Raw genomic sequence first — 6255 nt, 5'->3', positions numbered from 1 at the left:
ATTCTTCATTTCACTTGTTTGTTCTTGTTTGTGTTTGCTCGCTTGCATGCCCTGCATAGCTTTAAGAAATACTTAAGTTGTTGGTCAAGACACTTGTTGGTCAAACCTTCCCAGATGTAAAAAAGTAGAACACATTACATTCAGTTATAACTGCCAAAACAAACATTATTTACACTATTATGGCCCCTGTTAAAAATGTTTGTAATGTGAACTACTGTAAATTGGTCGAACCAGTGCCATATAGATAGAAGAGTTGCGACATCTCCGTTCACTCCAATGGACCAGTTTTTTACAGCAATGGCGGATCGTGGAGCCTTCAATAGTTCCCCGGAAGTTAGCTTGCCGCTGGCCTCCGGGGCTATCTGCGGCTATCAGCGCGGTAGAGTTGCAGCATAATAGACCGTTCGTGATGGACTTTTAAAGGTAAGAAGACGTTTAAAGATTTATATTGCGGATATTATCAGCACATCTTAGACAAATTAATATGTGTATTAAAGGATGTTGGTGGATTATCCCAGGGAACGTTTACAGATAACAGATTAGGCTAAAAAAAGTTAGCAACACACGTTAACCATGCACAGCCTATTAATCCGTTCTCCTAATGTTATTTCAACCCAACGTTGTGGAATTAGAGAAAAAGAGCTTCTAAACGTGATTTTTTTGTGGGGTGGAGGAATATAATATTAGTTAAATATAACATTGGGGCACGTGTGATTGTAATGAGTGGAGGTGGAGAAATTACGATCTCCATTTTGGAGTAGGCCTACAAGCTAGTATAATAAAGTTAACGTTACACAATAATAAGGGAGAGCTATGTGTGTGATACATCGCTATTGATATGAATTTAGAGTGCATATTTGAGACTTCCAAACAGTAAACAAAAACGTAATTTATGGGTGAGTGTTTTTAGTGTATTCTGTTGATTATTACCTGTCTGTATTATGTTGCAGCTCAGCTGATTTTGAAATTATGGCAAAGGGAGAGGGACCTAAGTGAGAGGGAAAACACAAGGTACGTTTAATAATAGGCTACTGTTGTATATAAGTAAGCATACTAAACATGTATTCTATCACTGTATTATATAAGTAATCTTGTTAGTGTATATTAATAACCTACTGTATGGCAGGTGGATGGGCAGTGGTGCTGGCAGGTGGAGGAGCAGTGGTGCTGGCAGGTGGAGGAGCAGTGGTGCTGGCAGGTGGAGGAGCAGTGGTGCTGGCAGGTGGAGGAGCAGTGGTGCTGGCAGGTGGAGGAGCAGTGGTGCTGGCAGGCGGAGGAGCAGTGGTGCTGGCAGGTGGAGGAGCAGTGGTGCTGGCAGGTGGATGGGCAGTGGTGCTGGCAGGTGGAGGAGCAGTGGTGCTGGCAGGTGGAGGGGCAGTGGTGCTGGCAGGTGGAGGGGCAGTGATGTTACAAGTGGAGGAGCAGGGATGTTGGCTGGGTGCTGGCAGGTGGAGGAGCAGTGGTGCTGGCAGGTGGAGGAGCAGTGGTGCTGGCAGGTGGATGAGCAGTGGTGCTGGCAGGCGGAGGAGCAGTGGTGCTGGCAGGTGGAGGAGCAGTGGTGCTGGCAGGTGGAGGGGCAGTGGTGCTGGAAGGTGGAGGGGCAGTGGTGCTGGCAGGCGGAGGGGCAGTGGTGCTGGCAGGCGGAGGAGCAGTGGTGCTGGCAGGTGGAGGAGCAGTGGTGCTGGCAGGTGGAGGGGCAGTGGTGCTGGCAGGTGGAGGAGCAGTGGTGCTGGCAGGTGGAGGGGCAGTGGTGCTGGCAGGTGGAGGAGCAGTGGTGCTGGAAGGCGGAGGGGCAGTGGTGCTGGCAGGCGGAGGAGCAGTGGTGCTGGCAGGCGGAGGAGCAGTGGTGCTGGCAGGCGGAGGAGCAGTGGTGCTGGCAGGCGGAGGGGCAGTGGTGCTGGCAGGTGGAGGAGCAGTGGTGCTGGCAGGTGGAGGAGCAGTGGTGCTGGCAGGTGGAGGGGCAGTGGTGCTGGCAGGTGGAGGGGCAGTGGTGCTGGCAGGTGGAGGGGCAGTGGTGCTGGCAGGTGGAGGGGCAGTGGTGCTGGCAGGTGGAGGGGCAGTGGTGCTGGCAGGTGGAGGAGCAGTGGTGCTGGCAGGTGGAGGAGCAGTGGTGCTGGCAGGTGGAGGGGCAGTGGTGCTGGCAGGTGGAGGAGCAGTGGTGCTGGCAGGTGGAGGGGCAGTGGTGCTGGCAGGTGGAGGAGCAGTGGTTAGTCCAAATATTTCCATTGCAACGACTAATGGGTTTGATAGCAGCTGTGGATTTTTTGGGGGATTGCTGGATGTTGAAGCTTGGCTGCTGTTGTTCCTTTTCACCTTTTTGGATTGGCTCTTGCTTCCAAGATGGTTATCTTTTAAGGGTTTTTTTCCCCTGTCATTTCGGATTTGTTTTGCCTCGATTCTCAGCCTCAGCCGTATGAATCTTCTAATGATTTTGTCTTGTACTCCACAGCATGACGGAAGCCTGCTGGAGAGTGCCTGAGCTTCTTTCTCCAAGACACCCACTGCATTGGGGAGCTGCATGAGGGAGGAACCAGTCTTGGTCCTAAATAGTTCCTCAATTCGGTGAATGAAATCAAAGGCTTCTTGGGAGGGACGACAAAGAGCACCTGCCTTGAAGTCTTTCAAGTCAACTAACAAGCTGTTGTCACCAGAAGGACTCTCATCATGGTGCTCTGTTGCAATTTTGCATTTTTCACAGATGCTGGCAAACTTGATGACTTTGTGGACGATGTAGCCTGCGAGATGGAAGAGAATACATTTCTCAGTTTTTGTGAGGTGAGTTGCTGCTCTGTTCACCTCCATCAGCTGTTCCACTCTGACTGATGGAGTGATATTTTGCTCCACTGTGTCCCAGAGCTGATGGTGGTGAGGAACTGCCCCACAGATATGATTCTCAGTGCATGATGGAATTCCACTGGAGTTGGGACAGGATTTTTAGACCTCACACAGCTGAAGGTATTTTCAAGGCAGTCTTGTGTGAACCTTGACGTTAACACAAACCTGTGTCCTTGTGTTAGCATCTCCTCCTGTATGGACAAAATTGATGTTGTTGCCATTATCACCCCTGTTTGAACAGGCTTCCAACCTCCCTTTTGACCAATCTTCATCCCACGAAACAGATGGACGATGTTCTGGAGGAAGGTGATGGCCTTTTGGTACTCCTCCATCTTGAGCCTGCTCAGGGCTGTAATTGGATGGCGAGATGACATGAGATCAAACCAACGATCAACCTGCTCCAGGAACCACGCTGTCGTCAGGTATGACAGAGGGCGGTTTTCTTGCTGCACCATGTATTTCAGCCCAGCACTTGTAGCCTTACTGAATACATTTAGAGCAAGACCAACCTTCATCTTATCAAAGTGACTTGGCTCGATGGCTGCAGCTGAAAGATGGGGGGCTATTTTTAATGCCATCCCTTCTTGAAAGGTCAATAAGTCCTTAATGGGGACCACTGAAACCTCGTTAGAGGGGAGGTTCTCTCTGTTTACAATATCCTCAGGAATTATGAAGACCTGCCCACGGACAAGGGCACTTTTTAGATTCTTTACCAGATGTGGGACATCGGGCATGAAATAAAGCTGCCTGTCCATGGCTCGGTTAGGGCTACCCATGTCGGTGGTGACATCAAGCACATGTAGCCATATGGATGCGGCCCTCTGTATTACCTCAATAATGATTGGCCTGTACTCTGCTCCATTGGTAGAATTGCCAGTGTAATGATATGCCACTACTTGCTTCCACCGTGTTGTGTTTCCAGCCAACATAAACACACAAGCATGTGTTGCCACCCCTGTGTGACCTGGTAAAGTCACATCGCCGTACAGTTTGCCTGTAATCATGTCTAACTCCACACTTGGTGTGATTGCCATTTCATCCAAGGTCAACACACACTCCCTTTCAAGGTCAGTCAATCTGTCTGCCTTCAATTTTAGGAAATCAAAGACCTCTGTCAACACACCAGGCTCAAACTTAACACATTGCATTCTTCTTTGCAGTGTTCTTATTCCTGGAAGGGGAATCTTCAACTCCTGCAGAGTTTTGTAACCCGTTGGTCCGCACGCAAAGCGAATTTTTAAAGCCTTCTTAATTGTCTCATTGCTCCATTTCATCCCCTTTGTGGCAAGTCTGCCCAATGCCTTAAGTTGGTCTTTTGAAAACGTTTTCTTAAATTTGTTGTCCCTAATTTTCATTGTTTTCTTGAGAGCTGCATTTTCCTTCCTTATTTTTCTTAGTGCAGCCTTTGCTTTTTTGGTGATTCCTTCTTGTCTCTTTAATTTTTTGAATAGATCTGTTTGACTGGCTGCTGGTTCCCTGGTATGCTGACTGGCAGCTGGTTCCCTGGTATGCTGACTGGCAGCTGGTTCCCTGGTATGCTGACTGGCTGCTGGTTCCCTGGTATGCTGACTGGCAGCTGGCTGACTGGGTGGTGTCAGCTCTCCCTGTCTCTCCTCACTAGCCAGGTCCTCTCTTTCTTCACGCTCACTTTCCCTTCTCTCAGTCTCCTCATCCCTTCTTCCCTCAATCTTTGAGACTAATGTAAGTAGAAGACATCTCACTGTTAATTTTCGAACATTCTAAATATTATACCACTTAAAAATAAGAAATATTACTTTTATTATTAAGAGTTTAGACTTATTATACCTGTTTCACCTTTCACACTATAGCTGTGATCATCAGCTATGGGCTCTGTATTTACAAGTCCCGGGTGCGTCGTGGTGCAGGGGCCCTCCTCCTTTTGACCACAGGGCGATGCACAAAGATGGTGGGAATAGCATCTGCTCTCAGCCTAGTCTTGCCCTTTTTGGTCTTGACAAACTGGTCTGCATCAAAATGTGCCTGCAGAGTCACACACACACACACACACACACACACACACACACACACACACACACACACACACACACACACACACACACACACACACACAGAGTTTTGTCTACCAACATACATATCCCATAGTGGTTGAATGCACAGTATTGGGAAACACATTCATTACATACTGTGTAAAATAAGACCAAGAATGTGAGACAACTTTATACAAATTCATATCACATCCATTACTGATGCCATTTGTCATACTTTGTTAAACTCACAAATAATAAAGTTCCATAACTTCATTTGGGAACAAAGACCACACCTTATCTCCCCAAGGCAATTTCCCATCCAATATGGGTGCTATAGCCTATAGGTGTGTATAACCCTTTCTCCTGTCTGTTTCTCCCTCTTTCAGCACAAGAACCAGAGGGGGATTCAATGGAGCCTGAATACCTGCACTGAGACCCTCACCCTGAGTCTCAACTCTCAGAGTTGTTCAAGCCTTTCCCTGTTATTTGTATTAAACCAAACATTAAGCTTCCCAATGGTGTGTTCTTCGTTTTGTGAAAAAGTGCAAATGCAGTGTTTGAATATGATTACCTCACATATTTTGTTGCGGTTGTCTGTTTTGATAGTTAAGTTGCTCCTGCTGACCTGAGCGAACCATTTTTTCCTCCTCTCTGTGTCAGTGGGGAAGCCGTACATTCTTACTCTTTTTTTCGGAACGATTGGAGCATCCCCAGGCAGCACAGCAAACCATGGTGGAGACTATATGCCAGGACAACACGGAGGAAAAGGCACAGACAAACTGCATGACATGCTATTCCATGTTTATTGAATTCCATGTATTTACAATGGATGTTCCTAAAACAACACATTTAACGTCATAATCATGCTGCTGCTAGTCCTTTGATCACATGTTGGTCTCCTGTCCTTTCTGAAAGTCATAAAGATTAGATTAGTCATTTAGATTACTTATGTCCTCAAGTACCATGGGATTACTGAAACCACCATGAATTTAGAAAATGGTAGAAATTAATCTAATCTGAATTTTGAAGCATTTCTTGCCATCCCCTCCCTCTAAATATATCAATAAACATTAGGAAGTGATGCTCCTGACTACCATACCTGTTTAAGAAGATAATATTTGTTTTAATAGCAATACACAACAGCAACAGGCTCTTTAACCAAGGCAACGTTAGCCTAACATGTATATGTTAACAAGTAAACTAGCTGTTCACACTATTCCTAATATACATAAATATTAGCATTTTTAAAACATATTGTTGTAAATACATACACATATCGGTATGTTGTATAAATATTGCAAATCAAAACCTTTATTCACTCGTAGTTCTATATCCGGTAATCATGCATTCAAATGTCCCGCCACGAACTTCCGGGGAACTATTGAGTCTCCCTGAACCACGTGACGATCAA

The 6255-nt window shown here is 46.4% G+C and overlaps 1 long non-coding RNA gene across 1 annotated transcript; it reads left to right on the top strand.

Moving 5' to 3' along the window:
• The first annotated feature begins 350 nt into the window (after positions 1-350).
• On the top strand, positions 351-5360 carry LOC117462896 (uncharacterized). Its single transcript, XR_004553856.2, has 9 exons — positions 351-423; positions 951-1011; positions 2450-2562; positions 2699-2775; positions 2855-2955; positions 3077-3257; positions 4287-4536; positions 4665-4762; positions 5231-5360. It is a non-coding gene; the product is annotated as an uncharacterized lncRNA (long non-coding RNA).
• The last annotated feature ends 895 nt before the right edge of the window (positions 5361-6255 follow it).

This window comes from Pseudochaenichthys georgianus, chromosome 17 (genome assembly GCF_902827115.2).
Source record: "Pseudochaenichthys georgianus chromosome 17, fPseGeo1.2, whole genome shotgun sequence".
In the NCBI taxonomy this organism is placed as follows: Eukaryota; Metazoa; Chordata; class Actinopteri; order Perciformes; family Channichthyidae; genus Pseudochaenichthys; species Pseudochaenichthys georgianus.
This window is presented reverse-complemented; position numbering and strand designations above follow the sequence as displayed.